The sequence below is a fragment of the Lissotriton helveticus genome, chromosome 11 (genome assembly GCF_964261635.1).
Source record: "Lissotriton helveticus chromosome 11, aLisHel1.1, whole genome shotgun sequence".
Classification (NCBI taxonomy): Eukaryota; Metazoa; Chordata; class Amphibia; order Caudata; family Salamandridae; genus Lissotriton; species Lissotriton helveticus.
In genome coordinates, this window is record NC_136072.1 from 1,113,092,757 (window position 1) to 1,113,119,194 (window position 26,438).

The 26,438-nt window shown below is 44.5% G+C and overlaps 1 protein-coding gene across 1 annotated transcript in view; it reads right to left on the minus strand.

The window, feature by feature from the left end:
- The window catches only part of LOC144792668 (stromelysin-3-like), a 145,655-nt gene that overhangs the window by 16,816 nt on the left and 102,401 nt on the right, over window positions 1-26,438 (minus strand). The gene's annotated exons all lie outside the window — the stretch shown is intronic.

Sequence of the window (26,438 nt, forward strand, 5' to 3'; positions counted from 1 at the left end):
ATGGACAGAGAGGGGCAGATGATGGTCAGAGAGAAGCAGAGTTGGACAGAGAGGCAGAGGATAAACAGAGAGGCAGAGGGTGGACAGAGAGAGGTAGAGGATGGACAGAGAGAGGCAGAAGATGGACAGAGAGAGGTAGAGGATGGACAGAGAGAAGCAGAGATGGACAGAGATGCAGAGGGTGAACAGAGAGGCAGAAGATGGAGAGAGGGAGGCAGATGATGGACAGAGAGAAGCAGAGATGAACAGAGAGGTAGAGGATGAACAGAGAGGCAGAGGATGAACAGAGAGGCAGAGGGTGGACAGAGAGAGAGGCAGACGATGAACAGAGAGAGGCAGAGGATGGACAGAGAGAAGCAGAGATGGACAGAGATGCAGAGGGTGAACAGAGAGGCAGAAGATGGACAGAGAGAGGCAGAGGATGGACAGAGAGAGGCAGAAGATGGACAGAGAGAGGCAGAGGATGGACAGAGAGAGTCAGAAGATGGACAGAGAGGCAGAGGATGGACACAGAGAGGCAGAGGATAGACAGAGGCAGAGGATGGACAGAGAGAGGCAGAAGATGGACAGAGAGAGGCAGAGGATGAACAGAGAGAGGCAGAGGATGGGCAGAGAGGCAGAGGTTAGACAGGCAGAGGATGGACAGAGAGGTAGAAGATTAACAGAGAGAGGCAGAGGATGAACAGAGAGAGGCAGAGGGATCAAGAGACCGCAGAGGGACAGACTGAGAGGGAAATGGAAGGACAGAGAGACAGGCAGAGAGATAGAGAAACAGACAGACAGAAAGGCATAAGGATGGACAGAGTGGCAGAGGGATGAACAGAGGCAGCAGATGGACAGAGAGAGGCAGAGGATAGACAGAGAGGCAGAGGATGGAAAGAGAGAGAGGCAGAGGATGAACAAAGGGAGGCAGAGGATGAACAGAGGGAGGCAGAGGATGAACAGAGAGGCAGAGGATAAAAAGAGAGAGGCAGAGTGTGGACAGAGAGTGGCAGAGAGATGGACAGAGAGAGGCAGAGGATGGACAGAGACGGAGAGGATGGACAGAGAGGCAGAGGGTGGATAGAGAGGCACAGGGTGAACAGAGAGAGGCGGAGGATGGACAGAGAGAGGCAGAGAATGGACAGAGAGAGGCAGAGGATGGACTGAGAGGCAGAGGATGGACAGAGAGGCCGAGGATGGGCAGAGAGAGGCAGAAGATGGACAGAGAAATGCGGAGGATGGAAAGAGAGGCAGAGGATGAACAGATAAACAGATGATGAACAGAGAGGCAGAGGATGAACAGAGAGAGGCAGAGGATGGACAGAGAGGCACAGGGTGAACAGAGAGAGACGGAGGATGGACAGAGAGAGGCAGAGGATGAAGAGAGCGAGGCAGAGGACGGACAGAGAGAGGCAGAGGATGAAGAGAGCAAGGCAGAGGGCGGACAGAGAGAGGCAGAGGATGGACAGAGGATGAACAGAGGGAAGCAGAGTATTAAGAGAGAGAGGCAGAGGAGAAACAAAGGGAGGCAAATAATGGACAGAGAGGCAGAGGATGGACAGGGAGAGGCAGAGGATGGACAGAGAGACAGATGATGAACAGAGAGGCAGAGGATGGACAGAGAGAGGCAGAGGATGGAAAGAGAGGAAGAGGATGAACAGAGAGACAGATGATGAACAGAGAGGCAGAGGATGGACAGAGAGAGGCAGAGGATGGACAGAGAGGCACCGGGTGAACAGACAGAGGCAGTGGATGGACAGAGAGAGGCAGAGGATGAAGAGAGAGAGGCAGGGGATGGACAGAGGATGAACAGAGGGAAGCAGAGTATTAAGAGAGAGAGGCAGAGGAGGAACAAAGAGAGGCAAATAATGGACAGAGAGGCAGAGGATGGACAGAGAGAGGCAGAGGGATCGTCAGACAGGCAGAGGGACAGTCTGAGAGGGAATGGAAGGACAGAGATCAAGCAGAGCGACAGGCAGAGAGATAGGGAAACAGACAGACAGAAAGGCATAAGGATGGACAGAGTGGCAGAGGGATGGACAGAGAGAGGCAGATAAACAGTCAGAGTAAAAGAGAGACAGAAATGTCAGACAGTCGACATTACTCAAGCTTACAACATATAGGAGAAGCTCTTAGAATCTGGAGAAGCCGTAAACAGTCTGGTGATTGTGCAGACATTTCTATTACTCATTCACATCAAAACGTTGATAATGTTGCAAGTCCACAGTAATTTAGCTCACTTCCACTAATCAACACACCTGGTAAGCACATCAGGATGCACATTAGATAGGCAGTGGCCCTGTCTTTACCACCGAATACATAAAGATGGCTGCAATGGGTCACAGACAGAGTATTCCTAGCAAGGGTCGTTGCTATGCTCTGGCGAAATTTCAGTTATGCTGGCGTAATCTTAACTAAACCTGGTGATTTCAAATTAAGCTTGTTACGCAAAATTTAAAAAATGTTGCCGTTATGTTATGTGGCATAATTATGCCGTATTCACAGCAAAGTTTTAGCACAGGAGCATAGGACCAACAGACCAACAGAAACGACCAGAATGTAAGTGCCTGTTAATCGCAGCACTGGTGTTTTTTGTGCTTGTTTTAGTGTAAAATGCGTCCTCACATCCAAAATGGATGCAAGGATGCATTTTGCGCTTAAGCATAGTACTAAATGCTGGTTTTGCATTTTTCTTCATTTCATGTGATTTTTGCAAAATTTCACATCATTACGCAAAATCAAATTATGCAAATGTGTCACACCCGTAGTTGTTACCACTGATATTACTAATGGGTTCTGAATACATTAATACATGTACTGTAGAGTGCACAGAGACCTAACAAATATCATAGCACTAATAAAATCTCTTTAACCTTTAGACATTATAATGATATGGCCAATTTGTCCTGAAAACTACAGAAGGAGTGAAAGCACTAATTCTTTAGGACCTACCAGTCATACTTGACAATGTACATCATGAAACCTTGCTGAGCAGAAAAAAAGTAAATACCCTTCACTTGATCCACTCGTGTCTTAATGACAGATCAAGCATTACCCCCCCATTCTCCGCCAACCCATACAACATAGAGAGGGTTCCATAAGTCTCAATTATCTGACTATTTTTGCTCACCAAACCACTCACAGAGTTCATCAATTCCTACAACCTCACATGCTGCACCTCTGCTGATGACAGAGATAATCCTCAAAATGGATCAACCAAATGACCTTGATCTCTCAAATTCAGATAACTGCCTCAAAGCCACAATCCAGTGGGTAACGGGGTAATCTCAATCTGAATCCCTCAACAACAGCAATTCTAACATGTGGGTGGTGGAAAAACTACAACTCATTAACAAACTGGCCTGACGAACTAGGAATGCCGCTAACAACCTTCTCCACATTATGGAACTTTGGAATCATCCTGGATCCAGCCCTCACAATAATCGCTCAAGTCAACCAATTTATCAAACCCACACCAGCAGGACTCTCCAGTGCATCTTGCCTTATCTTGGACTCCCACAGAAAGTCCATGCTACCTCCTGACTCATATCACATCTAGATAATGCAAGTGGGCAACACCATGGGATATCAATATTTACTTAAGATGACTCCAAAAATGTTAAATGTAGCAGCAAGTCAACTTCTGCATCTTACGATACATAACTACACCTCACCGGCTCTGAAGACTATGTAATAGCTGCCTCTTGCCAGAAGGTATATCTTCAAACATGAGTGCATAATGCACTCCTAGGCAATAAACAGAGAAGGACCAATATTTTTACAGGTACCACTCAATAAATAATGCTGGAACCTATATTTTTGCTTGCATTTAGCCTCTTTGCAATTTAACCCTGTTAACCAGTTGTAAAGTGCCCATGCTCCCTCTATAAGCATGGCAGAATTGACTTATCTGGTCGCTAGTATATGGTACAAATTGTACCCAGGGCCTGTAAGTGAAATGTTCCTATTGGACCGCATCGCCTTTTTTTTCTTCTGGAAAGGGACATCTGAATGTGACATTGGGAGATACATATCCCGTTCACCAGTTAAAATATTATTTCGTGTTGTTCTGAGCCTGATACCAAGTTTATGTGTGTCATATTCGAAATATACAGAGGTTTAACGTTATAGGATACCGTTTTGCTACAGCCTGACAAGAGGCATCTATGTGTCATATTCTAAACATGTTAAAGCCTGAAGAAGTCCCATTTGGGACGAACGCGTTGCGTCAGCTATCAATTCTGTGCTGCTTTTACTGATAGAAATCTTGAATAAAAAATAAAGAATAAAAGGAGAACATTTTTTCCAGTACCTTGACTGGCAATGTTATTTATTTGGAAGACGCAATGTTCATGTAATTTGTATCAAATTGTTGACATTTAGTATCACAATTTGCTAAAAAAAAATCATTGGTTTTAAATGCTGGATATAAATCTTCATTAATAATTAGTTTATTACAGCATTTGAGTGCAGAGCCACTTTTAGTTTTTTATGGACTGCACCACCTGTTATGCCATCCACTACAGTGACAGTGTGAAACATGGCTGCAAGCCTAACATCGTAACCTGACTGTTGCATTTTAAACACTATAATTTGACCTGTCATAATAAACCTATGTCAGCTCAAAACTTCTCTCTTAAATATTAGTAAGCCACCACTATGTATGCCTTAGAGCCCACCAGGCAGGGTGCATAGTGTCTGAAAGTATGATATGTAGGAATGGAATGTTAACACCTAGAAGCTGTTTTTGTGTGTGGCAGGCCTAGTTGTCATATATAGAAAAAAGAGTGCAGATTAAAATCCTAATACTGTATCTCAGGAATAGGACTAGCTAGGCAATATTTAATCAACAATTTTAATAGTTATTCATAAACCAATTCAATAGTGAAGTCAGATTTGTAATAAATATTAAGGAAAAGTACTTTTACACTGTCTGATGTTCTTAGAGGCCAGTTTGTATTTGCGGTTGTATGTCAATACAACGCGGTGTTTACACCGCACTACCATTACAACGCTGGTTTTACAACGCAAGTCGTTACCACGACTTGCGCTGTAGGGTGCTGGACTTAGGAATAGTAAAATTTACTATTCCAACACCAGCCTACGTACAGTAGGGAAGGTGTTGGAATAGTGAATCTACCATACCTTAGCCTAGAACGCCCTCCAGCGTAAGTCGTGGTAACGACTTGCGTTGTAAAACCATCGTTGTAATGGTAGTGCGGTGTAAACACCACATCGTAATGGATGTTCCCTGTATTTGCTCTCAAACTCCTACCAGCTCGTAATTAGTATTTAAACACGCATGAAAAAAGGTGTGAAATGCTTCCCAAGAGGAAACAATAGGCTGACCAGAATGGACAGAGACTGCTCTCTGAATCCACCAGATATGTAGTTTGGGGGCTTTGAGCTGCCTTTTTGACATTACAGTGTCAAAGCCTGCTTGACAGGTCTTCTGGGTTTTAATATAACTCTGTGGAATGCCAGTGAAAGGCTGAGAACAAGATACCAAGATAATTCTTCTGTATCCACTGGCGTGTTGCTGAAGGACATGCTTTGTCCCAACAGACAGCTGTCTCTGGATTTTACATATTGCTCTGGGGGCAAACTCGGAAGGAAGGGAAAAGAGGATGCCAAAAACAATTCTTGTGTATCCACTGTCTGTTGGAAAAGCCTACTTGTGTACTACTAGACTTATATCTATGGGTTATTGTGTGTAGATTGGCTGCCCCAAACTGGATTTTAGTGTGAAATGTGGGAGGAGACCAGGAGTACCACAGTACACACCCACGGCACTCAGAGTCAACTTGAAAACACCCAACATGGTTAGGGTGATCCCAGAAACTTTTACCCCATTGATTAGGGTGTGCCCAGGAATCATGGAATCATTACTACCCCTTAGCTCGTGCCTGGAATAAAAGTGACATCTCCAGACACCCACTTCTGAACACTTTCTGGATCAATCAATCAATCAATCATGCAATTTGTATAGCGCACTACTCACCCGGGAGGGTCTCAAGGCGCTTGGGGGGAGGGGTATGGTACTGCTCGAACAGCCAGGTCTTGAGTTGTTTCCTGAAGGCGAGATGGTCCTGGGTCAGCCGAAGGTGGATGGGGAGGGAGTTCCAAGTCTTGGCAGCCAGGTAAGAGAAGGATCTTCCTCCGGCGGTGGCTCTTCGGATGCGTGGTACGGCTGCGAGGGCGAGGCTGGTGGACCGTAGCTGGCGGGTGGGCGTGTAGAAGGTTAGGCGGTCGTTGAGGTACTTGGGGCCCAGGTCGTGGAGAGACTTGTGTGCGTGGGTGAGGAGCCGGAATGTGATCCTCTTGTCAACGGGGAGCCAGTGCAGGTTCCTCAGGTGGCTGGAGATGTGGCTGCGTCGGGGGACATCCAGGATGAGTCGGGCGGAGGCGTTCTGGATGCGCTGGAGTCTTTTCTGTAGCTTGGCTGTGGTTCCGGCGTAGAGGGCGTTTCCGTAGTCCAGTCGGCTGGTGACGAGTGTCTGGGGAAGAAAAAAGGATAGGACCTGCTGGCTGTTACCTAAGAGGAGCCCTGAAGTACTAGACATGCTCCTTCTTACCCAGGACAAAAAAGTAGACTCTAAGGGCCACAACAGCGACCTCCTGTTCAAACTTCAGAGGTACAACAACTTACAAAAGGCCTTTCCTGAAACTTCCCAGCTGATCAGCAACAACAGGACCTGACTGTACCCTGCTGCTGGCCTCTGCCTAACCCTATGAGTCTCTAAGCGCCTCACCTGAAGTTCCAGGGGCATTTAGAAGTGAACTCATCTGGTAGATTGGGACTTTGAGGACAAAGTCAGAAGGTAAAATTTTTGACCAGGACAAACCTGATTGGTGTATTCGACCTCTGTTCAATCGCTGTCAGCCTCAATTTGCGCCTAGGTGCTGGTCTACTAAAACTACTGACAAGCATTGGCCTTTGTGATTTTTTGCACTATTCCTACCTACAACGTTAAAGAATAACAACATCTACATTTCCTCATATCCGATTTTTGTCACATTTGTGTAATTTTGTTTAGTACATTTTATTCCATTAATTCAGGTTGAGGTTTTTTTATTGTTTTGCCTTTTCAACTTATTTCTGTTTTGGTACTCCATAAATAATTGACACATTGCGCTAAGTTAAGCGCGTCTGCTCAGTGCCATAGCTTCCAGGCCTTTAGCTCAGGTTCATTTAGCGCCTTTGAGGGTTCACCCTGACATGATTTGTGATTGCTCCTTGAGGTGGATAGTCAACCTTCCAAATAATAATCCAATTTCTTACAGGCACCTTGTTTTCCAATCAAACTGCCAAACTATGTCTTCCACACCCAGCAGATACAGGCTTCCATAAATTACTTGTGGTTTAGAAGGATGCTGAAACTGTGTCTATGCCCCTTTTGCAACCCTGAGTATTAAACAGAGGGCCTCATTTATGAAGAGTGTTGCATCACTGGTGGAAAACAGCGATGCAACACTTTTCATAGCGCCATCCTTGCGACACCATGGATTGCTTGTGTTTACTGTGCGGTGCTATGAGTCGCAAGGATTTACAGATACGTCAGTATTCCTAGCATATCGGTAGGCGCAAAATTGGTGTGTCTGAAAACAGACGTAACTCCAGCAATGTGTGGGGCAAGCCCCATGTGAACAGTCCTGCATCACTCCTCTTTTAGGAAAGAGTTGAACACTCACCTCTGCTAAGAACACGACATCACTATGCATTAACCACCCACAGCCCTGCTTCTTCTCCTCCTGCTACTTTACTTAATTTTTGTCTTTGACCATGCACAGCGATCTGATATCTTTTGGCTGGGTTTGCGCTATAGAAATACCATCTACATAAATATATGCATACATACACACATACATGCTGAACACTGCTGCTGTCACCCCTTCTGCATGCTAGTACTTCTGTATGTCAGCGTAAGGCTTAGGTTCCCACCTAGTGTTGGCATCATGTAAAATAAAGAGCCTGAAACATGTCTTTTTAGGTCTGACTTGAGAGAGCAGTTTTTGCCAGCCCTTAGGTGAGAAACAGAAATGGAACCTTACCAAGCAGTACTGAGGGGTATAGGCTCTGCCTATATGTTAATCTATACATACTTTTTATTTGGTTGAAGGTGCGTACTTCCCCTTAAAAGAAGTGATAGTATCCAATGTATTGCCCTGTGCCAATGCTTATGCTCAATACAAATCTTCTGAATTTGGTTATGGCGACAAGCCATTGATAAAGGATTAAGGACTGATTAGATCATTGGAAAAATAAGTCAAATGCCATAAGGCTACTCTTTTTATTATGACAGTGTGTTCCAAAGGCAGTAGGCCTGGTTTATTTATTGTGAAAAACATATCATAAGGACAATAGGTCTTTTAAGGTTGATTGCTATTATACTGTGTTAAAGCCTGTAGACAAATATTTCTTACATGGAATCTCACAGATTACCGCAGAAAGTAAATAATTTTGTGTTGTTTATCCTCTCTGACTAACTCTGGGGGTAGGAGAGTTGACACTGTAATAATCCTTTTTGGCCCCTTTTGGGAGGGTAGTGAATTGTTTTGACAAGTGCAATTTTGTACATATTTGCAGTGTTATGCCTGATGGGTATCTGCCTTGTAGGTAACCATATGCTCAATACAGTGGGTGTGAGATTGTTATGGTGACAAACCAACGATAAAGGCTATGGTACTGATTGGTGCATTGGGAGAAGGTATGGTAAATGCTATTAGTCTGATATGTTTATTTTGAAAAGTTATGACAAAGGTAGTAGGCCTGGCTTACTTTACAGTGAAAAGCAGATTTTAAAGGCAATATACCATTATTATTGTTTACCTTTATAACAGTAATTATCATCATGGAAGTTACATAATAAATGCTTGATTATATTGATCTAACAACACAACATAGATAAATGTCTATTATAGATATCACCTATGTGAGGGTAGCAGTATCATATGCGGAGGGAAATTCTACCAGAATTGTAGTGAGCGACCGAAGTAAGCGAGTCCAACCTCTTCTAGGGAAGAATTGGGGGGAAAGGGGGAATGTTGAAAAAAAGCGTTCATGAGAAAGTATGAAACCAATGGTGCACTTACAGGGAAACATGAAGGGTCACCATGGGGAGGTTGGACAGATTTTTGGGGACTAGGTGGGTGAATGATGAAGATAGTACTTGCTTTAACACTTTCCGTGCTCATGACGAGCTCAGCTCGTCATGAGCTGAGCTCGTCATGAGGCGCGGTTGAGCTGTGCTCATGACGAGCTGAGCTCGTCATGACCGTTGGAACGTTCGTACGCGGGGATAATTTCCCCGCTGTGCTGAACGTTCGAAAACAGGTGTGCTCATGACGAGCTCCGCTCATAAACCAACAACACCCCAACCACACTGGAGCAGCTCAGAAGCCAGTGGGAAGACTGGGTGGGTCCACTGGAGGAGGATGATTGGAGGGACGCACTCATGGCACCTAAGACGGTCACTGCATCGGGCAGGCTCCGCCTGATCCAACTGTACTATTTGCACGCTGCCTACGTAACCCCCGCTCACCTTTACAGGGCCAGCCTATACCCAACTGCCTCCTGTATGCGATGTGGCCAAGACCAGGCAGACTTCTTCCACATGGTTTGGGCATGTCCCCTTTTGACGCAATTCTGGGGGTGTATAGGACAGGAACTCACAGAGGTCCTGGGTTGGGAGATCCCCCATGACCCACTACACACGGTCCTGGGGATCACAGATGGGCTGGATGGATCCAGGAAGGAAAAACTGTTCTTTAATACAGCGATGATCATAGCTAAACAGGACATAGCCGCCAATTGGAAACGCCCTATTCCACCTAGCGTCAAGAAGTGGCATAAGGGGTAGACTGGTGTGCCAAACAGGAAATACCCCCATATGAAGCACAGGGCTGTCCGAAGAAATACCGTAAGGTCTGGGGCAAATGGATGGGTCAGATAGCTTGGCTTTGTTTTGCTTGATCGACTGTATGTGCTACTTGGGACCTCGAGGTCATGATTTATAAGGGTTTACCACCTAATCAAATGTGGGACTTCTTCTTATTACTGTACTGTGCTGTATTGCCGGTCTTTTTGCCTTGTCTAAAATCAATAAAATTGTTTATAAAAAAAAAAGAAACCCTTCTAGGCGAACTTACAGTTTACAATGCACTTCATGTAGGAGCATCAATATTATTGCAATCTGAACTCCAAACAATTTCCTATTAAATAGAAATGCGACTTTGCCCGGTGGCAAAGGTCACTAGGCTTTAAGGATTAGGTTTGAGTGGAAACAAGCCTTTGTAGATGCACGGCTCGCGGCACACCTTCCCTTTCTCACTAAAACTACCAGATCCCAGGTGTTGTTCGTGATACAGTGAATCCTCCAGATGTGCTCCACTGTGAATGCAAGCTTCAAAGGGCACTGTTTGGAGAGATGATCAGCGTGCACAGGCTGGCTCCTGTGCCAGCATGCCCTCACCAGCTCCCACCAGGAGTCCTTCCTGAGTTTGCATCTTCTGTTTCCAAGGCAACCTGGTAACTCCCATGCCTACTGTTCTGTTCATTGTCCCCCTAAATCTGCCTTATAATAACTCTCTAATCTTTGCTGTGAGAGGGATTCTACGCCCCTTATTTGTATTTATAACAAAGCCGGCTGGTGCACATGACCCTGCTGCCTTCTCTTCCCTGTGGTACCTGTGGCCATGAATACAATGGGATCCTCGCCTGGAGTGGAGCAGTCACTCTTCGAGACCCGGCAGGAAGGAATCCTCTCTGTCACTCTGTCACTCACTGACTGTGCAAAGACATGTCTTTTAACAAATGACTTGACTGGATTGACGAATGTAATATGAATGTGCTTGAGAAAGAGATTAATAGGGGTGCAAATGTAAATGGAGATGAGGTTGTATGTGTTTCTGTGGATTAGGGGCATGGAAACATTATATTCGCTGCTAAACTTTAGCAAACTTCTGGATTTTTGCCCTTTGTGAACTTTCGCAGTTTGTCTTCACTGGTGCAAAGGGCAAGGCCATTTTCACTATAATGAAACCCAGCCCCCCTGAATTACATTCGCATCCGGAAATATCCTTAAATATGGACAACGTGGTTTCTCCAGTAGTCCCTTCAACATTATTGTCAAACCCCAAGAAGCTACTGGATTTGGAACAACCGTTTTTAAACCCACAACGTTTAAGTACCCCAAAGCACTGTTCAACAAACTTCAGGTCATGATCCATTTGTGGTTCTCCAGCCCATTCCTGGTGGATCACGAAAGAGGTATACATAAAAATGCCTTTACATTTTGTATTTATCTTGTCATGTTTGCTATGCTTCGAGGACAGAGGTAACATTTGAAGCTATGTTTCTGATAATTTGCTGCATATTGTTTCAACAGGGGATTGGTATTTACTTTTTTTTCTGTGACTTCCAAGTGAGAGGATCAGTTTAGTGAACCATGTTATAGAGAGTGTGAAAGAAATAAAAGGCTGTTAGATGTTATTTGTTGTAACACACAACATTCAGATACCTGTAAATACACTTAATTCACAATATATCAGCAGTTAGGAAAGCAAAAATGTTGCACATTTGAATTTGAATGGAATAAAGATTTTAAGAGGATCAAAACAAATCCAGACACTTTTGCTTGGTGATGCACAAATTATAAATACTCACTGAACCCTGTGTTCAACACATGTGCCATAAAACACATGTGTGTGCTATAGAGGTTTAGCAGTAAAACTGTATGTATGTGGCCATTTCAATGGAGATGTGAGGTCTGTAAATGACAGCGAGCTTCCGTATGATACGTTAGTAATATATTTGCAACACACAGCTCCAAAATGCACCACCAGCTACATACTACACACTTACTACTCTCCTGCTGAATACATTTGCTACACTTTGTGTGAAGCTCGGATTCTTCACACTCCCTATGACTCCAGTGATGTAACATTGATGTCAGCACCCCCGCTCTGAAAATTGTTCCAGCATCACTGGTGCAGAGGTGCTGAACTATTTCCATAAGTCCTGCTTTCAACCCTTGCAAGTATTCCCAAGTAAGACTCCATGTGAACCTTCCAGTATTTGTTGCTGATGTTTTTTTACCCTCTGTTTTTCAACTTCACAAAAATGTTGTCACTATATGTGATCATACATAATCATCTCAATTGTGTATGACTTTTACACATAAATTGAGAAATGCGGATGTGGCCTAATGGCCAGATATGCCGACTTTGGATCGAGTCCAGGTAATGGCTTTGGGCAAATTACTTACTCTCTTGTGCTTAAAATATAATGAATCTGACCTTATGTAATGTACTCTGGTTCTCATGTAAAACGCTCCAATGCCCTTGGGCAATGTTTGCACTATATGAAACTATATATATATTAATAAGTTCCAGCGTCAATAAACTGTAAATCTAAATGATCTGTATTGGTCTCATTTCACATCTTGACACCATCAGAGTAGGATTGGCACTACATTTTGGACTATACCTTTTCTTTTTTCTTGTTTCAGTAGTTTAGCTTTTTCTCACTTTGTATATATGAGCCCTTTGAATCATATGAATTTTAAGATAAAACACACACAATTAGAGAGTAGGTGTAGGTTCTCTAAAGCCGGTTATAAATTTACACCTAGGAAGTTTTCCTTAAATCAAATAGGACATATGTAATTATGGTCACTATGGCTGTAGTAAGGTTCCCATAATCAGCTTTTGTGTTTCAATGTTTATATCTGTGTACATATATGAAATTTTCGCGCAAATTTTACCATTATATATCATCTTGATGGTTTTATATTTACTTTTTATTGAAAATTTGTAATTATTGCGCAATTACCATGCACTTTAATTGTTTTATGCACTTGCACTTCAATTTGGCATCAGGCACGGGTTTTGTTATTCCCTTTTAATTAACTGACTTAGAATGGAGGCAATGTTGACATTTATGTCATCACTAATGAGAAGGTACGAGGTTCACATGTCCGACTGTTTTAGATGCGCTCATTTGAAATAGAAAAATACTATTTCATCACTATGATTTTATACATGAGCACTCTTATCAAACTTAGCGTTGATTACAGTTACGGTTTACATGTGACAATTTGGTTGTTGGAACCCATCATTATGATGTTAGATCATTTCACGATGCCGTCTTTAAATGGGTTTGGTTGCATCAGTTTATTTGTGTCACTTTTCCCTCTCATTATTTTGTGAAATAGGATCGTATTTGTTCCATGTCAGTTAAACCATGTGTTTGATGTCAATCTTAATTATCACAGTATTTAAGCACTCCCATTTGTATTTTGATGCCATGTGATCAAGGCTGTTTTAAGACAGCTGAAACGCGTCATGCTGGTGGAGAGAAGAAAATAAACCACTTCATTTCACGAACTTTGGTGTCCGAGAGATCGGTACCTGTGGTAATTGCAGCGTCAAGGGCTTAATAGACAGGATATTGTTTATATATATATATATATATATATATATATATATATTTATATATATATATATATATATATATATATATATAAAAAATGTAACTGCATGCTTCCCCATACACAATCCATTAGTTCTGGAACAGACGAATGCGGATGTTGAAAATTAGTACGTTTTGGTGAACATTATCTGCGCCATCTTGCCTCTTCCCCTGATGCCACACTTTTGTCGTGCGCGCCCGCCATTTTTTTAAGATGCCCCGATCAGAACGAACCCTTTTGCATGCCGCTGGCCCCTGACATAGCCCTTCGCCTTCACTAAGCCTGCACGCTGACCACCCCCTGCTTGCACCTGCCTTGAGTCATAAACCCCTCTTCGGCGCTGCTCTGCCCCAGGCCCTCATCCTGTTCCCAGCGCGACACCCCCCTGCTTCCCTTTCATGATCTTCGGCCCTTAGATGCAAACCCCCTTCTTCCCCGTGTGCCCGTTTTGTCTTCCCCGTTCCCAGGCCGACACCCAGCTCTGCCGATACCATTCCTTGCCCCTCCCCGTACAATAGAAAGTTTCCCCCATCAAAGGATCCCCGGGTTGATCAAAGCCCCCACTCCATGAGATCCGATCAAACCCCCCACATTCCGTGAATCGGCGGAATATCCAGCTGCGTGATACTCATCACCTGTTGTGACTAGGGTGGGGACTTCAACTGTAAATGTGTGTGGGAACGGGCCCAAAGGGGAGTTCCGGGAATGTCTTTTCCATACATCAAAGCTTTAACATGAATGTGTAATCTACAATAAAGTCATAAAACAGTGTATAAGAGGCCAGGCCTCAGAAATGTATCCAGAGCACCTCAGAACGATACCTTCTGCCGGTTTTGTTGTGTTCTCCTCCGGAGAGAATAAAAACCTTGTTTCCTGCTTTCCAGTCTCCAGCGCCTGCCTCTTCATTGATTAAATAACTAGAGGGTCACAGAGGCAATACCGCCGGGCAAATATCGATTGTCCCCGACCCGACACAGGTTTTAACAATTGGCGTCCCAAGCGTGGGGCCCATCAGCGACTCGTGGATCCAGTGGGAGAGGTCCCGACGACAGAGTGAACGACTGCAACGATCGGGAGAGCTCTTGCCCAATAGACCCTCGTCTGGCAGCCGATCATCCGAACTTCACTAGTTCCGAACAGACCTCTCTCGAGTGATCTACGGTCCTGACTGGGGACCATCAGGAGTGCCGTGAGAAATACGAGAAAAAGAGGACGATCGGGCGCTGGATTCGGAAGACAAGAAACTGTCCACATGGTCCGGGTAAGGTCGTGTAATCACGACAAGTTGCGAAATGATTGCTTGATTGTTTGATTGTTTAAAAATACTAGTATTGCTCTTTATTTATTTGGAGATTCACTGTCTACAAACGGAGAAACAACGGGCTCTCTCTTTGCAAGCAGTGGAGGATAGGTAGGGCAGCAGCCGTGCTTATTTTTTTCTCCCCCACTCAATAATTACTTGAAACTGAACTGTTGTTCGCAAAACTATTGTTTCCTGGAGATTCCCTGTCTGCAAACAGGGAAGAGACCACCCTTTTTGCAGATAGTGAAAAGGGTAGGTAACGCAGATCTTTGCGGACCTACTCATTCTCCCCATTGTTATTTATTGGTCTTTTTTGTTATTTTTTGATCCATGAGGTATTCACTGCCTGCAAACAACGTTGAATAGAAATATTCTGTCCAGTCTTTGCACCTAGTGATAAGATAGGCAGTGCTGACTTTTTAGTCCCTCGTTACGAGCCGTCATGTCTGTCTTCTCCCCACTGATTAATAGCCTGTTTAGCCCGGACCGTGTATTAGAGGTGGACCATATAGCTCCACTAGAAGGCACCCCTAATAAGGACATGTTCATAAACTATGGATTAGTCACCATAGCCTATAATAAATTGTGGCACAGGTATACCGAAGAGAGTCAAGACAAACAGTGGCCACTGGCAGGATCCTTTGACCTTGATAAAATAGAAACGTTAGAAATAGCCCTTCGAAATAATAAGACAACGCCAATTATGCTCGACAGTCTCGGTATGTGGCGCAGAGAGGCTATGCAACGACAGAGAAAAGACGAGGACAAACCAAGTAGAGAAATATACCGACAGGACAACCCCAGGACACCGCTACCCACAACTTATCCCCCGACACTATGCAAAAGACGACCAGACTTAGGGCCAGACCAATGCGCTTTTTGTAGGTATGTCGGACACTGGAAAGCCCAATGCCCGACTCTACTGAGCGTGAGTAAAGGCAAAGGGCCGACAGGAACGACAGACCGGCAGTACGAGAAAAAGCGCGAGACAAAGAAGAACCCGACTTACATAGACAGACCAGACAGAACCACCACGTTTGATTATGCCCGATGGCACAGATTTCGCCAGGACAATTTCAGCGGCATGCTCAAGTTCTCCTAGGTCGGGCAACATCAAGACGGGAACCCAGCCTCGTTTCAAATTCGCAGACGGAAAGAGATAATTATGACCAATAACTGTTTTATATTCGTCTTGGGTCTTTGTATGTCGTACTTGTACTGTCCCCCGTCTGAGTTTGTGTGTATGTAATGTACAAATCTGCGTCATCCCTCTACACGTGTTTCCGTGTTACTCAACCTCTGTTAGCAGAAACTTAGCATAAAAGCAACCTGGAAAGAAAGAAATGGTAAAACAAAATCCGTAGACCATTAATGAACTTGAACTTTTAATTTAGCACAACAAACAAGGAATAATAACGGTAAACTGTAGAAAATGAAAGTCAAACAGAACATTCGCCCCCCCCCCATTCTGGAACCTTCCAAAGTAGGGCAGGGTTACGGCTACGCCCAACCAACGGCAACCCATATAAGGCGGGCCCGGCCGCCAACTCTTGGTCAGGAAATCTTAACGTATGGGGGAGCCGGAGGAGAGGCAGGAGCCAGCAGCCCGGGCAGTTGTAGGTAGTCCCGCCACATGTCTCCTCAGCCAGCCGCAACGGGCCTGGATAGACTTAAGTAGTCCCGCCACATGTCCAGAGAAGAACGAGGCACCTCTTTCTTTTCCCTTCCGTAACAGCCGCAGCAGCTCTGGACGGCGGGATGTCCTGCACGTACCTCCACAACAATTTGTCCAAGTTGGGCTGGGAGGGAGAGGCGACGCGGACGAGCCTCTCCCACCTCCACCGATAGGAGGTCTCCCAGCCCCCGGCCCGACGCCGTACACCCCCAGTCAGGCGATGGTGCCAATACTTCCACAGCACCGAACACACCATGGTGGCACCCCAGTACTTGCGCAGCACCGAACGTGCAATGGTGGCCATATTTTCGGAACACCGAACCTGCAATGACTGCACTGATACTCGTGCCGCGCCGAATGCGCGCCACAGGTGGCCATACTCCCACAGCACTGAGCACAGGACTTGGGGAACACCGGATGTGGAGAGACCTTCATGCGGGGCGATGAAAAGGAGCGGCATGGAGTGCACCGGGAGAAGGAGACGATGCGGACGAGTCTCCCTCGCCCCCCCCCCCAGGTGGGGGCATCACAGCTGCACCCCAGCTGAACGTCCCGCTTTCACACAACAGGGACCTCTTCCTTTCACTCCGAAGGATCTCTCCCACTCTTGCAAACTCGACGAGAGTGGCCCCTGTAGGGCCTCAAAATGGCGTCTGGGTCCGCTGGAAGGCGGGCCCCGGCCACTAGAGTAACTTTGACCAGCAATATAACTCGAACATTTGCCCCCTGGAGCACGAGCCCCCATCTCCGACAGCATCTCCGCAGCCTTGAAGATCCTACAAAGGTCCCCGGCGGAACCTTCGGCCTTTGCAGGCTTCCGGTAAGGGACGGCTGCCTTGATCGCCAACGAAACAAACATGACATTGCCACTCCTTCTGTTAGCATGAATTCTAGAACTGCCGAAAAGGACTCTGGTCCAAACTGCCAGTAATGGGAAACATTTCCCCCCGATGCTGCTTCCGGACTGAGCCGGCCCCGCCCAAAATGGCGCTGGTATCAATCGGAACTTACGAACACCTCGTGGTGTTCCTTCGCACTAATATAAACTTGATGTTCTGAGATTTTATATGATCCTTTGTACACTTGGCTAGAAAAGACAAGGAGAACTCACTCGACGAACAGTATGAAAGGACCCCCGTTACAAATGTTGATTACAAATGTACAATGTATTATATTTTTATAACTGATGTAAACCTCATTTACGACGCACACGTACGGTATGCATATAGGAAATCTGATTACAACTATTATGATTATGCTTCTAAATTATGAAAATAAAGGCCCCCGAACCCCCAGCCAATTAATAGACGTTTTAGTTTCTTACAAATGAATGAGTAAAACTTTCCGATGTTTTTATTGCTGCAAACGACACCCCCCACTGTACGCACTTTAGCCATTGCCACGACCGGCCAAATACGACCGCACCCTCATAATCCACATGCTGAAATGATTTTGCAAAATAAAGTTTTTGAAACTATGGACGGGTATTGCATGCTTTATTTTAAAAATGTGGGATCGGTGGGAAAGTTCTTTTCTGTGCACCCTACTCTGCTCTCTCTTTAAGGTTAAAAGAAGATGGTTGCCCAGCCCTGGAGGACGGATCGGATCGACAACACGACACTCCGCCTTCAAAGTACGCGACTGACCCATGAACTCTCGCGCAGAGGAAGACCTTGACTTCCAAGGATGGGTAACACGAACGGTGTAAATGAGGGAATGTAAAAGGAGGGTGAAATGAAATAATGTAAATGTTATAAAGTACAACGTTCCAAAGTATCAGGGAACGGAGCTGACCCAAGAACCGAAGAACCTTAGAACGCCACAGCGTTGAAAGAGGTTTAAGGATCCCGATAGTGAGATACATCCTTTGACTAGATACCTCGCACTAAGCACCTCTGGTTTCCTTTTTACGTTCCCCCGCACACGACCTATATGGACACACTACCCCCCCTCGACTCCAGAAACCATATCCCCGGGGACCCTGCCCCGAGGAGGAAAGACGAGTAAGAGGTAAGTAAAGAACTTATGAATCCATGTATTTGAATATGCGCGAATGCTGTCTCCCCCACCCCCTTTTTTTTTTTTTTTTTCCTCCCTCTGCAGGTTACATCAGAGATTACAGCCGAGGTGTGGCGAAGATCTGAAGCCTTGCCATGTCTAATACACGAAGCGGACTAGCGCCGCAAGGTGGTGTCTAAGCACGCCTGCAAACTACTCACGTATCGAACAAACCCGAAAAATTAGCACAACCTGATAAAAAGTGATCACCCTTAAACCAGACCGGACGAATGAACCCATGTCACGTATGATGCGAAACTATGAGGGAATGTGTGTGTGTGACTGAGGCGTTGACCCAACTGGTCGAAGGACCGAGAATGCGAGAAAGTGCGACAAAATGGTACCTCCTTTCTTCTTTCCTTTTTCTCAAGGCACGTCCCCTCTACCCTGTCTAATGCTCAAACTGCATGATTACAAGATTCTAACGCAGACCCGTGAATGCCCTTTACTGTGTAATGCACTAAATAGCCTTTCTTGAATACACTGCCACCCTCTCTGTTGCACGTGTACTATTTAGCCTGCCGTTGCGCTCTCTCTCTCTCTCTCTCTCTCCCTCTATTTTTGCACTCCCACTCTTCCGAGTGATTAGCCCCGAAATTGGCAGACTGCCACCCCTAGCACACCACCTAATTGGCTTCAAATACCGTCAGTATTTGCACAAAAACTTGTCTTTAATACAATCACCCTGAGACCGCGTCATTACCTCTCCTTTTCCGCTAGAAGTCAATGAACCGAGGTTGGGCCGTAAGGTAAAGGACAGGTAAGACGACAGAGGTTCCCTAATCTGACCCGAAATAAGGGAACTACATGTCAACGGCTCCTATGGTATAAAACAAGGACCTCAGAATACGCGACCCTCCCCTCCCCGAATTGTCGCAATACCCAAACCGGAAAAATGATCACCCCTGTTACCTCCCCTGTATCAGCCGCCCAAAAACTGGAATTATGAAACTACCCCTCATTTCCGGTTGTGAGAGATGGGTCGATTTATGCCCTTACCACAAGTCTCCTATGTCCCTGGTTGTTTCCCATAAAACCCCTGTCCTTCCTAATTAAGTAATCGGGCTGTAAAAGGTTACGTAGGATCCAGAATGATGTTTTACAAGGTTAACAGACTAGTCCAAGGTAAAGAAATCATCGAAATAAACCCCGTAGTAGTTGAAAAGCAGGATGCATCGATAAAAAGGAAATGTTTAGCCATGATCGTCTCTCAGCAAAATACCTGTGTAGTACCATGTTGACGACTCACAGTACCCTTTGTAAATGTAAAACTCTAGAGAACGGCATATCTTTGCCAGGTTCGTCTCACGAAGGTGGGTCACCATCAGATGAACTGTCGTGACTGTAATAAATAATTGTAAAGGAAAGTCATAGTAAATCCAACAGGCCCGTCACCGGTCATTCATATGCCAGTCGTGAACACTAATATAACGGGCATTTTCATTCTTTGCCTGGAGCTGGGAGAGAAATAGACTTTTTGATTATCTTCATCTGCAAATTCTCTAAAGACTGTCTTTTCAAACTTGTTTAAGGGTACTGCTGTTGGAGGAGAGAAGGACCGGATGTGGGAGCACGAGGCCTGACTGCAGACTAAGGAACACCTGCGACATTAGCCAAGGCGAGACCACGACAGAAAAGAGCTGCAGGACGAGGCACTGTTTTCGACAACATGAGAAGAAAGGGTCGACCTGATGCCCCTGCTCGATGTCCAGTGTATGTCGACAAGTCCCCGCTCTCTGAATTCGGTCACACGCCCGCCTATTTGAAGTCTCTCGTTCCCCTAGTTTGTTCCTAATTTGGCCTTGCTCCATCCCCCTTTTCCTCTGACCTACCCTATGGACTGTTTTGTACGCTCTTCTTCCATCTGAACTTTCTGACAATCACCTCAAAGGACACAGGGCGAAAAGGACCTTTCCGACCAGAAACGCGAGGAAAGGGTCGTGCCCTGCAACGCAGAACTTAGAACAGAGCTGGACTTGTAGCTCCACCGCCGGTGCTCAACAGCGCCAACGAAAGGCAACAAAGAATGATGAGAACTCGTTAAACTTCGAACATTTGACATCCCCAATCGCCGTTTCTGCTAGACCTCATTTCTCTCCCAGCCGCCATTGTATTGATCATGCTCCAATCCGAACCTGATATATATGTAATAACCTGCCAGTATGAAATATACTTGCTGCTCTCGCTACAGAATCGTTTTTGTATTGCATTCCTATGACTTTCCTGCTAAACAAATTGATCAAAGTTTATCAAATAGGCCCACCTCCTAAAAACTAGAAATGTTAAAATGTATTGTTTACAACTCTTTTTATCTAGGGTTCCTACCGTTTTCTTTCTCATGCCCACCACAATAGAACCGAGTAGAAAATGAGCCAGCAAGATGTCTTGAATATGTTAAAGGGAGGACTGTTGAAAATTAGTACGTTTTGGTGAACATTATCTGCGCCATCTTGCCTCTTCCCCTGATGCCACACTTTTGTCGTGCGCGCCCGCCATTTTTTTAAGATGCCCCGATCAGAACGAACCCTTTTGCATGCCGCTGGCCCCTGACATAGCCCTTCGCCTTCACTAAGCCTGCACGCTGACCACCCCCTGCTTGCACCTGCCTTGAGTCATAAACCCCTCTTCGGCGCTGCTCTGCCCCAGGCCCTCATCCTGTTCCCAGCGCGACACCCCCCTGCTTCCCTTTCATGATCTCCGGCCCTTAGATGCAAACCCCCTTCTTCCCCGTGTGCCCGTTTTGTCTTCCCCGTTCCCAGGCCGACACCCAGCTCTGCCGATACCATTCCTTGCCCCTCCCCGTACAATAGAAAGTTTCCCCCATCAAAGGATCCCCGGGTTGATCAAAGCCCCCACTCCATGAGATCCGATCAAACCCCCCACATTCCGTGAATCGGCGGAATATCCAGCTGCGTGATACTCATCACCTGTTGTGACTAGGGTGGGGACTTCAACTGTAAATGTGTGTGGGAACGGGCCCAAAGGGGAGTTCCGGGAATGTCTTTTCCATACATCAAAGCTTTAACATGAATGTGTAATCTACAATAAAGTCATAAAACAGTGTATAAGAGGCCAGGCCTCAGAAATGTATCCAGAGCACCTCAGAACGATACCTTCTGCCGGTTTTGTTGTGTTCTCCTCCGGAGAGAATAAAAACCTTGTTTCCTGCTTTCCAGTCTCCAGCGCCTGCCTCTTCATTGATTAAATAACTAGAGGGTCACAGAGGCAATACCGCCGGGCAAATATCGATTGTCCCCGACCCGACACAGGTTTTAACACGGACCCGGTATTTGGTGCAATGATTTTATTGAACGACCTGCACCACCGCCATGACGCGTTTCTACCTACAGAATGCATTGATATATATATATTTATATATATTATATATATATATATATATATATATATATATATATGAGTTCCGAGTTTCTGCCAGGAAACACTGTACGGCAGCCTTTATGTGTCAGTGCCAGCAGTGGTGGCAGACAGCCACAATAATCCGAAATGGTCCACACTCCATGGAATGAGGCGGCACACCAAATTCACAACAAGTGATTTATTTGCAAAGAAACAACGCGTTTCAGCCGGGACGGCCTTTATCAAGTTAGCCAAGCCGTACCTGGTCCACCATCAAGTACTCGTAATGCTACTATAAACATAGAATAGTTACTGCAGCATTCAGAATTCTTTAAATTTCAACCACCATTCATAATTATGTGGAAATTGCAGCATAATTTATACAAAGTAATACTTATAATAAATTCACAATAAATTCAATTAAAACGAAAATATATGAATTCTACTCCCAAGCACACGTTGAAGTTATAGCAAGGTTTCCCTATTATTGACAAGCATATACAGTAACGTAACAACAGAATATACACAATTTCTTTTGATTTTCTTTGCCTGCCGTACACGGTGGGGTGATGATGCTCCGGATTTGCTTTGCTGTACTCTGGACCCTGTTGGTTTAGTACCCAGTTTCAGGATTCTATTTAAGTATCCTGAAAGTGGGTACTAAACCAACAGGATGACAGTCTATACACATGACAAAATGTGTTTTTTGTTTTTTGTATACAAAAAGAAAAAGTATGAATATAAATGAGTTTAAAATGCCAATATGTAAGTGTAAAAGAAATCATCACTGTGTAAATATGATTGTGACTTCTTGGAAAACTGCAAGTCCCAGAATGCATCATACTGGGTTTAAAATGATACACTATATAAGGTGAAAGTGAAGAGGGACTCACGTAACTGTGTCAAAGGCCATCTCTTGGCTGAAACGTTGGTGGTGGTAATGGTGGTGACTATTATGCTTTAATAAAAGCTATTTGAAACGACACGACTTCTGGAGTGCCGTGATAACCTTGTTCTACGACATAATAGCGAGGTATGGTCTAACCTCGACATAGACACCAGCGGGAATAGTGCGCACTGGTTGTGGACCGTTTGTTTTGAAAAAAAAAAACATATATAGATGTGATCAAGGTTACTGGATAACCGAAACGCGTCATGCCTGGAATACCATTTTGTGAGAGCAAATAAATCTTCCCACTGAAAACTTACCTGCTGCTGGGGGTCCTTCTTTCTGTTTGGTGTGGAATCGCAGAGGAAACAGAATTTGCTACGATATATATATATATATATATATATATATATATATATATATATATATATATATATATATATATATATATTGAACAATGTTCCTGTTTCTCCAGTACACGGCAAAAAAGACCAGGTGAAGACCTCAAGAGTCACCTCCTAATCCGCAGCAATCAGGACACAATGGCAGTATTCAAATAAGTAGCAGAGTAAAAATGTATTCACACGAAAAGAATAAAGACTTCAATGTCAATCCATGACGCGTTTCGCTCCACAAGGGAGCTTGGTCACATGATGCGCCCCAGAATGCATTACCAATTTATAGTAAACAAAGAAGTAGGTAGAAAAGAATTTTAAAGACACACCTCTAAAGTGAAAGAAAATAGAAAACATACTATTGAAGAAAAGACACAGCTGGTAAATAAACCATTTGATGTAAAGAGGCTAATTAATACGTATAACCATCTTTAAATTAATATGTTTGTGCATTTGGCAAAAAAATCAAGACATAGGGGGCACATTAGGATGACGGGCGGACTTTGTCCGCCCGCCATCCTGTCGGATATCTGGACCGCCCGCCATTAGGGCGGGGGTCCCGTTGTTGGGATTAGGATGTGCCCGCCACAGTGGCGGGCACATCCTGCTTTTATAGCATTGTGGCGGGCGGTGCTCCCAGCACCTGCCGCCACAATGCTATAAATGCATTGTAGCATTTGCATATACAAAGCGGCAGGCACCGCGCGGTGCATGCTGCTATGTATATGCAAATAAAGGGGGGTACCACAGGTACCCCACCCCTGTGTGCACCCCCCCCATCACCTTCACTCTGGGGGGAGTGAAGACCGCATGCCTTTCCGTGGCGGCATCGCCGCCGCGGAAAGGCATTACAATTTGCCCATCCTAATATGGCGGGGGGAATTCTAAGGACGATGTCGGGCGGATTGCCCCCGCCAGGCTGGTGGTGGCTACCTCCAGCCTGGCGGGGGCAATCCGCCCGACATCGTAATGGGCCCCATAGTGTCAAAGAGCAAAACAGAGAACTCCAATAGTACAGAATGACGACAAGTGTCATGAAATAACTTTAGATTTCATAAACTAATCATTCTAAAATATAAATAAGTTCATTCTCCATAATGCAATTCCTAAAAAAATCAAGAATAGATTTTTCATACAATTTGAAGGAATTTTTCATACCAAAGAAAAACATAGTTCATATCTATATACATATAGAAACGGTGTCAATATTATACAAGTTAATTTGCTAAAGTGCTATGTACAATAGAAAGCTTAATTACGTGATTCAAAAAATCGAACAGCTAAGGAGGTAACTGAAAAGAGAACACAAATCATAATTTGTGGCAGCTTCATTATATACAAAAACAAAGACAGAATTGTTATTAGTAAGATAAACCTCAGTTAATCAATCAAACAATTGAGAGAAAAAAGTGAGGGCAAATATACAATTATGTCCAAGGTTGATATCGATGTATCAAAAGCAAACCAAGAAAATAACGAATACAGAAAGAAATATCTTTACAGTTAGAGCTAGAAGTCGTATAATCTGAAAAATATGATGCAGATAGTTCTTATGCAGCATTTTAGAATTACTTAGAGCTTGATAAGGAAGATACAAAAAAGAGACCTATGTATTGTGCAATTTAGAGGAAATTATACAAGTCTTCCGTTAGGTTTAATCCATTGGGGGCTCTGGTATCGAGAGATAGAATAAAGTGGGATTCTTTCTGTCTTAACAATCTTTCTCGGTTCCCACCCCGTCCGGGATGTGGAACAGAACTTAAGACAGTGTATTCAAGGTCCTTAAGTTGGTTATTGTGGATAGCCTTGAAATGTCTCGCAACCGGATAGTTGGAGTCAGAATTTACTATCGCCCTTATGTGCTGCAAAATGCGGTTATGCACAGGGAGTTTAGTACTCCCTATGTATTCAAGATTGCACGTGCACTTAAGTTTGGAAATAACAAATTCCGACCTGCACGATAAATATTCTTGAATAGGAATTTTAACCTCACTAAATGCTGTTACATAGTGGGTGCTGTTCTTCGCAAATGTGCAAGCCCGACAAGACGTACATTTAAAGAATCCCTTTTTACTGAGCCAAGACTTTTTAGATGGAACCTCGGGCATAGGTCTGTCTAGGGCATCACGCATGGATGGTGCCCTCCTAAATGTAATAGCTGGTAAGCTAGGCAGAATAGGTCCCAAGATGTTGTCAGTCAAGACAATGGGCCATTCCGCACAGATAATGCGGCGGATGGTCCTTTCCTGGGCACAGAAGGTGGTGACTAATCTGACTGAACCTTTAATGGTGTTCTTAATGGGATCTTTAGGTGTGAGCAAAGTGTCCCGATCAAGTAGCTTGACTTTACTTAAAGCTTGATCCAGGACTTTTTTGGTGTAGCCCCTATTCCGGAATCGCTCAACTGATTCTGCTAGGTAGATGTCAGCTGTTGCTAGTATGTTGTCCAATATGCACATACTTTACTGCAGAAAGGGTTTTCCAATATTGCTAGCAGCATTGGTCTCAAGACCAAGATTTTTCAGAAGCTTTATGGGTTGAGTGCACAGATGTCACAGGCCGGCACCCCATTCTGAAAAGTGTTGTATCCCCAGTACAGTTCACCATATGCCGCTTTTATGGGCAGATCAATATCTTGGCCACATTCAATATATCAAAGGGCATGATCAAGGCTGTGACATTTACAAACAATTGCTGTCAGACAGGAATGGAAAATATTGTAAAGAGTGTGTTATTTTAGGAATTAATGGCATTTTGAAAGCGTGACTACTATTACATTTTTAAAAATGCCCCGCGTCATGTCTGTTAAAGCTAGGTGGGAAAAAAAGTTTATTGTTTAAAAATTGGGCCATGGTTCTAGAATATTTGGTAAGGCTAATTACAATGACTTGGAACATGTTATCTAATTAGTCGCTAAAACCTCTTATTGCAGCTCGCTGATCTATCCTGCAGACTGAACTGCAGCTCACTGACCTCTTTTCTAGAATAAACCTTATTGAACGCTTTCTCTTAAAAAGTCAAGGACTTTAAATGAATCATAAGATTTTGGGCCTAGCAGATTTTCTGTATTCCACTTTTGAAAATGTTCCCAATGATTAGAATAAGAAGCAAGTGTTGAATATATATACCCAAATTGGCCTACATACAAGGATCAAACCCCTGAGGACACCCCTATGCAATAACAAAGGCACCTTTAGTACCCCAGACTAAATTCTCCCCCATACAGACAACCACCCCATCCCGCTCCCTCCCATGCCATAATGCGTCCATCTTTATCCACAGTAGCGGTCCTTTGAGCCCTAGGGGT